Here is a 9,625-nt window from a genome sequence, read left to right as displayed (position 1 = left end):
ACACTTTAAGCAAGACTTTATCACCAACCTCAAATTTTAGAGGCTTTCGTCTTTTATCAGCATAACTCTTTTGCCTATCCCTGGCAGCTTTCAGGCGGTCACGAATCTGGACAATCTTGTCCATCGTTTCAAAGACTATGTCAGGTCCTGATAACTGAGCTTCTCCTACTTCTGCCCAACAGATAGGCGTTCTGCATTTCCTACCATATAATGCCTCAAAAGGCGCAATCTGAATGCTTGTATGGTAGCTATTGTTATAGGAGAACTCGATCAATGGCAGGTGGTTATCCCAACTACCACCTAAGTCTATCACACATGCACGAAGCATGTCTTCCAAAGTTTGGATGGTACGCTCACCCTGCCTATTCGTCTAAGGATGGTAAGTCGTACTAAAACTTAATCGCGTGCCCAATGACTGTTGGAAACTTTTCCAAAAATGTGATGTGTATCTAGTATCCCTGTCAGAGATAATAGATACTGGTACACCATGAAGAGATACAATCTTATCTACGTACAATTGGGCTAGCATGTTGTAACACCCCAAAAAATTTAGTATGATTTATTTAATATAATATGTTGATGCACTAAATACTAAAAACGATGATTTTAGATGTTTACCATAATAGAAGCCGGTTATCACCTTATGTAAGTTAGATGTTTAATACTTATAAGGTTGGTAAAGAAAATATAACCTAGTTAAGAACTTGGGTGTAAGGATGATATGTTCTAAAAGAGGAAGGGCTGAAATGAACATTAGGTAAAAGAAATTAACAAAAAAGAAACAAAATGCAGAATTTAACTAGGTATGTGGGTGTATGTCGTGTAAGAGAGAGAGGAGAGAAGGGAAGAAGAAAACCTTGATAATTTTACCCCCAAATCTGCATTTTAAGGAAGAATCATGGCTGAAAATTATTAATGTGAAGTGATATTATTAACATCTACCATTTCTAAGCCAAGGTAAGTTACCCCTTTTTGTTTGATGAACATAGATGAACAAGTGATGAACGAATCCGTTAATTTTTGTGAAATTAGGGAAGTAATGGGTTAATGTTAACCCATGAAGCATGAATTAGATGTACATTTTCGAATTCTAGATGTGTTCATGAGAAACCCATTTGAAGTCGTGATGATATGATTAGTGATGATGATGCATGTGTTAATTCTTGATGTAGTTTGATGGGTAAGGTTAATATATGCATAATGATGTTATAATAATCTGAATATTTGAAGAATTTATGTGTTTGCGATGTATTGCCATGATTTTAGAATGGCTTGGTAGAGATGCGTTTGATATGCTTGTACATTGTGCTAGTTAAGTTGAACGCACATAAGGTGTTCGATGAAATGCTTGAGCTGAATTGGTTATGTATGAACATGAGAAATTGTAGTTTTTAATGATCTAATGATGGCATGAAATATGAACACGAATAATGAGCGTTATAGTAATGATGTAAATGCGTGAAAGCAATGTATAATGCGAAAGCTAAAGGCGAATGTGATGCACCTTATAGGGTCGAAGAAAGGAGGAGAATCAAGCCAAGCAAAGGCAATAGGAGCGCATAACTATGGTAAGTTCACTTGAACTTCGCTTATGTAGAATGTAGATTTTGTGTTAGTTCTCAGGTAAATATTTGTTCAATGTTTTTATGTGGAAATTTATAGTAAAATGTCTTAATGCGAATTGCTTGTTGAAAAGGGGAAAAGTCTATTGACGACCTGTACGAATGGGTCTAAAGTATGAGAATGAAGTGTTCTTGATGATGTATTGACCCATAGTTAAACGGGTCAAATAAGATGAAATTGTCATGAAGTTAAGGTATCTAACGTTGACTTATACAAGTCAAACTAGTGAAGTATAAAAGTTGATAAGGTAAGAATAAGCATGATCCATGAGAACGGGTCGGTTGAAGTATGATGAATAATGATGATGGAATCTAAGATGGTGCTATATCCGTTAAACGGAATTGTCATATGAAAAGTTCGAATGAAATTATATAAACATGTAATTACCCGGTAATGGGTCAAATAATGAAGAAAAGCAAATTGTATTAGTAATATGTTTTTTTTAACCGAACTAACTTGTAAGTTTATGTTATGGATGTAGGTGAATCTCACTCTTGATAATGGCGAGCTTGGATCGAACACACCACATCGCCCTTTATGCGCTTCCGGTTTAGTCGTCTTTATAAATGGGTCAAAACACTTTCACAATGTAAATGTTAAGTTTATGTCTAAGATGTTTCGTAAGTAAATTAGGATTTTAAATCTTATTTTTGGTAGTTCGGACAAAACACTTTTAATGGAATCTTATATGGTTATAACTTATACGTCTTTTGAAACATGTCATAGAATTTAGTTTGAATGGTGATTATTAAAAGCAGGGAATTGCATATAGTACGAACGGGTCATGCCCAATTTTTGTTAAAAATTAGTATGTGGTTACTATTATTTTCGAATGTGAAAAAGTGGGCGTTACAAGTTGGTATCAGAGCCGAGGTTTGAGGGATTCGGGCACGGGATAGGGTGCTCGGACTCAAACCGAAAGCTCAAGATATGGCGTGTGTTCGCTCCAAGACGCGGTTAAGGTACGAATTTAGTATTATGATTTCTAAGTTTCATTTTATCGGAATTGTTTAAGGGAAGGGATGTGGAGTTTTGGTATGGGTAATGCCTGGAAATGGTAATTCTGGAAACCCCGGGGAAAGTTCGGGTGTTACGGTACTCGGGAACGGGTCGGAATGGGCAAAAAAAAAATAAAAATAAAATAAAAAATCAAGCACAACAGCGTTTTGGGTGACGGCTTAGCGTCACCGACGCCTAGTTGGGCCGTCGCCGACGCACCATGGGTGATTCAGAAAGATCCGACGCCACTCCCTGGACTTATTTTTCTGATTTATTTTGTTTGTCTTGTTTGATGTATTCCAAGCTCCGAATGCCATAAAGCGCCTCTAAAGGTCTCAATAAACTTCTAGGAAGTAGTATAAGATAGAAAGGGATCATTTGGACTAAATTTGGTGCATTATTACGAATCAATGAAAAGTATGGTACACGAATGTAAAAGGGAACCTTAAGAAATTTTAAATTCTCATAATAGGAAAGCATGTATATCTTAACAACTAATGATACTACCAATGATGATGGTAAAGATGATGCCCTATGATGACGAAAGGTATGTGGTGTGGTCACTATGTAACCGTTAACACCGAGAATGATGAATGGTATGCGGTGTGGTCACGAAGTGGCCGTTAACACCGAGAATGATGAATGGTATGCGATGTGGTCACGAAGTGGCCGTTAACACCGAGAATGATGAATGGTATGCGGTGTGGTCACGAAGCGGCCGTTAACACCGAAGATGATGAATGGTATACGGTGTGGTTACGAAGTGGCCATTAACACCCGAATTATGAAATAAAAGCATAATAACCATAATTAAAAGGACAAAGGTCAATAAGACTTAAGCATGATGACGTGAAGTAACATGTAACGAAGTGAAAAGTGTGTGAAATTAACGAATGTGTAATAAGTAAGAGAATGAAAGTTATTGAAATATGTTAAGCATATTAACATATTTCCTAAACCATGTTGTAGAATATTTCTTAAGGCAAATACAATAGTTTCGTTAAGCTTCCAAAAATGCAACCTATGATAATTGATATCCTCGAAATGTCAACCGGGTCATATCGAAATGTTTCGAAGTAAGAACATATATGATTGGAAAGTTGTGAATGAAGTTCTAGTTGAGTTTATCAACCCTATGATGAGAGGTATGTGGTGTGGTTATAAAGGACCGTTAACACCTAGCATGAAAGAAAAGAAAGGAAAGTATAAAAATCTAAAATGCTAGAATGAAGTGAACATGACCAAAGAATAAATTTTAATAATGATCTCGAATGATATAGTAGATGGCTGATGAAAACGAAGAAATTGTTAACAAAATATGTTCCGAGTAGCGGATAGTGCGAGAAAGTAAGTAAGAAGGATGAGTGATTCTATTCCCTTATGAATGAAAGGCATGCATGATATGGCCTATCATGACCGATGTTGATGATGATGTACGAGTGAAATGAAAGTTATTGAAATATGAGTATAAATGCATGAATGTAACTTGAGATGACATGGAAAGTATATGAAGTAATGAATGTAGAAAATGCTTAATGTAGATGACAGACGAAGGAAATACAAACGACAATAATATGCGAATTTGTCTTCAAATAATAGCGGAGTATGTAAAAAATGTAGGAGTAAGATGTTTGATAGAAAAATATCATGAGGAACATACTCTTGGTAAAATCCATGTATGAATGTGGTTAATGTATGATTGGGTAGAATTAAGTTTTAGAAATTTGTGCTATACGCTTGAGTGATGTAATAAATATGTATGGATCGTTGATCGTATCAACTTCGACTTAAGAGTAGATATGGAACGTATGAGAAAAAAGAGAGTAAACTCAAATGATGTTGGTCTTAAGTAGGAGAATGCTAGTGTAGACGGAACGGATCGTGTGTGGATATGTAGATATAACTAGGTGACCATGTAGATGTATATGTCATGTAGTATGAGTATGAAATGCATACAATGTTATTAATATGGTCTACTGTTTTAAGATGGATTTATGTACATAATTCGAAAGTACATGGATAGGGCAGTTGACTTTTAAAGCCAACAATGTGTGATCATCATGCGTTGACTCTTAGACACATATGTTGAAATAGAAAGTTAATGTGCTATGTATTAGATGATTGATGTGTTGTGAATGATGATCATTAGGTTATGTAGATTTGGAATGAAGCGGTTATTAGTATAGGTTTTATATATGTTGAAATTGACTAACTAAAGTCAAGTAATGTATGAATGAAAAAGAAAAATGATTGTTTGTGTGTATGCCCACATATGCTAACCGTGTAATGAGTGTAATGATATGTAAGGATGGAAATCTTGGCGATTTACTCAAGCATGGATGGCTAACGGGTTAAAAGGTAACAACGAAAAAAAAAGAAAAAAAATGAACATGGACACTAAAGGTAAGTGATTCTGATTCACTTCTTAGTATGTATATAGAATTTTCATGTTTATGAATGTGGAAGAATCATGTAAGGTTGTGTAATGAATGAGAGTATTAAGATAAGTATTGACCTTGTTAGACGAAGGTAGAATTCTAAGACGAAGGTAAGTTATTGAAATAAAACGGGTCGAATAAATGCGCAAAGGTAATGTAACGATAATGAAATTCGTAAAGAATAAAGACCCGGGTTAAGGATTTTTAGTCAATTATGTAGGAAAATGTTTTACGGACAATTAGAAAAAATTTCAAGTGAAACGGATGCAAAATAGACGAGTCATGAGAGTTTTGGTATTAAAATGGAAAGCTGATATGGGCACCATCGTAGCTTACGGTGGAGGTCAGGTGCAAAATGTAAAGTTATGCATTTTTCAGGCCTCGTGAACCCATCCCAAGCCCCGATAAGCTTCTATAATGTACTTCAGCTCTACCAAATGGCTTGATAAGTTACGGGTGAGTATGGAACTCATTTTTAAGATCTGAAACGTACCCAAAAGTTACTTAAAAAGCGTTTATGAAGCGTGAGTAAGAATGGGGTGTGTAAGTGAGTATGCGGGAAATGAATTAAGTATGTGGGCCAGTATGTATAGTTTTAATTTCATTTCAATAGCTGAAACTTGTAAGTAATCATGAGTAGGAGTGGGTATGTACATAAGTCTGTACATACGTGTCTTATTTATATGGAGGTTATAATTAGGATGCTTTAGCAAATATTTTGGAACGATTTAATTGTATGTAAGAGCCTGTTAGGTAATTGCTTTAGCATTACAATTGCTAGAAGGAATGACGTATGTACGACGACTATGGGATGTGATGACAAGTATAGTTGCGTATGACACCTCGAGTGTAATATGAATACACAAATGCAAGTATTGATTACTCGATCATACTAATAGCGTGATTAAAGCGTTATGTTGGCCCTTGTAATCAAGGGATATACGGTAGAGAAGTTAGAGCAAGTTAGTATACACCCGGCAAGTATAAATGTATGCATTAAATTGTGGTTAACCATGTAGATATGATATATCATCAATGAAAGAAATATTGGTCTCAGGTAGAGATCACACGTAGGTGCCGCAAGAAAAGTATGAAAGGAATTATCAAGCAAGCACCATGAAAGAAATTTTGCTCAATATCGGCCCGAGAAGAGTGGGATGTATGTAGAAGCTAACTAGTTGGAAACTATCGAAATGATGTATGACTTATGATTTTATGTAAATGTCTAGGAATGAACAAGTATGAATATTATGATAATCATTCCCTAAGTAAATGTAGAGGTACGCGAGAATGATTAACTTGACAAATAAGTTTTAAGAAATCGGCTTGAACAAATAAACGATGATCCTGGAATAACGTAATAGGATAGCATTGAATCATGCAAGGTTGATTTACTTTGTGTATTAGACAAGTTTTAAAGTAGTAATAATCGATTCAACATGATGGATGATCGAATGAAAGCATGTTGTCGAAGTTCGAGGTATGTAATTACGAAGGGATACGAGTAGACCTGTCAAAAAGTATGTATTCAGGTTTCAGGGACGAAACCTTCTTTATGGAGGGTAGACTTGTAACACCCCAAAAAATTTAGTATGATTTATTTAATATAATATGTTGATGCACTAAATACTAAAAACGATGATTTTAGATGTTTACCATAATAGAAGCCGGTTATCACCTTATGTAAGTTAGATGTTTAATACTTATAAGGTTGGTAAAGAAAATATAACCTAGTTAAGAACTTGGGTGTAAGGATGATATGTTCTAAAAGAGGAAGGGCTGAAATGAACATTAGGTAAAAGAAATTAACAAAAAAGAAACAAAATGCAGAATTTAACTAGGTATGTGGGTGTGTGTCGTGTAAGAGAGAGAGGAGAGAAGGGAAGAAGAAAACCTTGATAATTTTACCCCCAAATCTGCATTTTAAGGAAGAATCATGGCTGAAAATTATTAATGTGAAGTGATATTGTTAACATCTACCATTTCTAAGCCAAGGTAAGTTACCCCTTTTTATTTGATGAACATAGATGAACAAGTGATGAACGAATCCGTTAATTTTTGTGAAATTAGGGAAGTAATGGGTTAATGTTAACCCATGAAGCATGAATTAGATGTACATTTTCGAATTCTAGATGTGTTCATGAGAAACCCATTTGAAGTCGTGAGATATGATTAGTGATGATGATGCATGTGTTAATTCTTGATGTAGTTTGATGGGTAAGGTTAATATATGCATAATGATGTTATAATAATCTGAATATTTGAAGAATTTATGTGTTTGCGATGTATTGCCGTGATTTTAGAATGGCTTGGTAGAGATGCGTTTGATATGCTTGTACATTGTGCTAGTTAAGTTGTACGCACATAAGGTGTTGGATGAAATGCTTGAGCTGAATTGGTTATGTATGAACATGAAAAATTGTAGTTTTTAATGATCTAATGATGGCATGAAATATGAACACGAATAATGAACGTTATAGTAATGATGTAAATGCGTGAAAGCAATGTATAATGCGAAAGCTAAAGGCGAATGTGATGCACCTTATAGGGTCGAAGAAAGGAGGAAAATCAAGCCAAGCAAAGGCAATAGGAGCGCACAACTCCGGTAAGTTCACTTGAACTTCGCTTATGTAGAATGTAGATTTTGTGTTAGTTCTCAGGTAAATATTTGTTCAATGTTTTATGTGGAAATTTATAGTAAAATGTCTTAATGCGAATTGTTTGTTGAAAAGGGGAAAAGTCTATTGACGACCCGTACGAATGGGTCTAAAGTATGAGAATGAAGTGTTCTTGATGATGTATTGACCCATAGTTAAACGGGTCAAATAAGATGAAATTGTCATGAAGTTAAGGTATCTAAGCGTTGACTTTTACAAGTCAAACTAGTGAAGTATAAAAATTGATAAGGTAAGAATAAGCATGATCCGTGAGAACGGGTCGGTTGAAGTATGATGAATAATGATGATGGAAACTAAAATGGTGCTATATCCGTTAAACGGAATTGTCATATGAAAAGTTCGAATGAAATTATATAAACATGTAATTACCCGGTAATGGGTCAAATAATGAAGAAAAGCAAATTGTATTAGTAATATGTTTTTTCTAACCGAACTAACTTGTAAGTTTGTGTTATGGATGTAGGTGAATCTCACTCTTGATAATGTCGAGCTTGGATCGAACACACTACATCGCCCTTTATGCGCTTCCGGTTTAGTCGTCTTTATAAATGGGTCAAAACACTTTCACAATGTAAATGTTAAGTTTATGTCTAAGATGTTTCGTAAGTAAATTAGGATTTTAAATCTTATTTTTGGTAGTTCGGACAAAACACTTTTGATGGAATCTTATATGGTTATAACTTATATGTCTTTTGAAACGTGTCATAGAATTTAGTTTGAATGGTGATTATTAAAAGCAGGAATTGCATATAGTACGAACGAGTCATGCCCAATTTTTGTTAAAAATTAGTATGTGGTTACTATTATTTTCGAATGTGAAAAAGTGGGCGTTACACATGTCGGAGCTGTAAGTCTCCTTAATGGGTAGGAAATGTGCTGACTTAGTTAATCTATCTACTATCACCCATATAGTATCATTTCCTTTCTTTGTCTTTGGCAACTTGGTGATGAAATCCATTGTCACCATCTCCCACTTCCAGGTGGGAAGTTCAGGTTGTTGTAGCAAACCTGACGGCGTCTGATGTTCAGCCTTGACTTGAGCGCATGTCAAACATTTAGCTACATAGGCGGCTATAGACTTCTTCAAGCCTATCCACCAATAGTTTGCCTTCAGATCCTGGTACATCTTATCAGCTCCAGGATGAACGGAATATTTAGAACTGTGGGCTTCCTGGAGAATAACATCCCGAAGTCCTCCATAAAATGGAACCCATATTCGTCCATTTAATCTTAGGATTCCGTCCTTGCCATAGGACAGCTGTTCTTTAGTTACTCCTAGCTTTTCATCAGGATAGTTAGCTTCCAAAACAGCTTCGTTCTACGCAGCTAACAACCTTTCATTCAAACTATTCTTTATCTCAATGCTCTTGGCATTGATTCTTATAGGCTTCACTCTTTCTTTTCGACTTAAGGCATCGGCGACTACATTCGCCTTGCCAGGATGGTATCTTATCTCACAATGATAATCATTCAAAGTTTCCATCCATCGTCGCTGCCTCATATTTAAATCCTTCTGATTAAACAAGTGTTGAAGGCTCTTGTGATCAGAATAGATCACACATTTTGTTCCATACAAATAATGCCTCCATAGTTTTAGTGCGAATACAACGGCACCCAGCTCCAAGTCATAGGTGGTGTAATTCTTCTCGTGCACCTTTAACTGACGTGAAGCATAGGCAATAACTTTGCCTTTCTGCATAAGCACACAACCTATGCCGGTGTGTGATGCATCACAATATACCACTAACTCATCGATTCCATCAGGCAATGTCAATACTGGAGCGTTGCTCAACTTCTGCTTCAGAATATCAAAAGATTCTTGTTGCTTAGGCCCCCAATTAAACTTGCTATTCTTGCGGGTGAGTAAAGTCAGGGGTGCTGCAATTC

General features: G+C 35.6%; 1 long non-coding RNA gene across 2 annotated transcripts; it reads left to right on the top strand.

Annotated features, from left to right (window-relative positions):
* The first annotated feature begins 818 nt into the window (after positions 1 to 818).
* On the top strand, positions 819 to 8,429 carry LOC110906061. Of its 2 annotated transcripts, XR_002573623.2 has the most exons (4): positions 819 to 957; positions 1,512 to 1,568; positions 7,609 to 7,665; positions 8,202 to 8,429. It is a non-coding gene; the product is annotated as an uncharacterized LOC110906061 (long non-coding RNA). The 2 variants fall into 2 exon arrangements; XR_002573624.2 differs by lacking the exons at positions 819 to 957; positions 1,512 to 1,568 and adding an exon at positions 6,922 to 7,055.
* Positions 8,430 to 9,625: the final 1,196 nt, after the last annotated feature.

This window comes from Helianthus annuus, chromosome 14 (assembly GCF_002127325.2).
Source record: "Helianthus annuus cultivar XRQ/B chromosome 14, HanXRQr2.0-SUNRISE, whole genome shotgun sequence".
Classification (NCBI taxonomy): Eukaryota; Viridiplantae; Streptophyta; class Magnoliopsida; order Asterales; family Asteraceae; genus Helianthus; species Helianthus annuus.
This window is presented reverse-complemented; position numbering and strand designations above follow the sequence as displayed.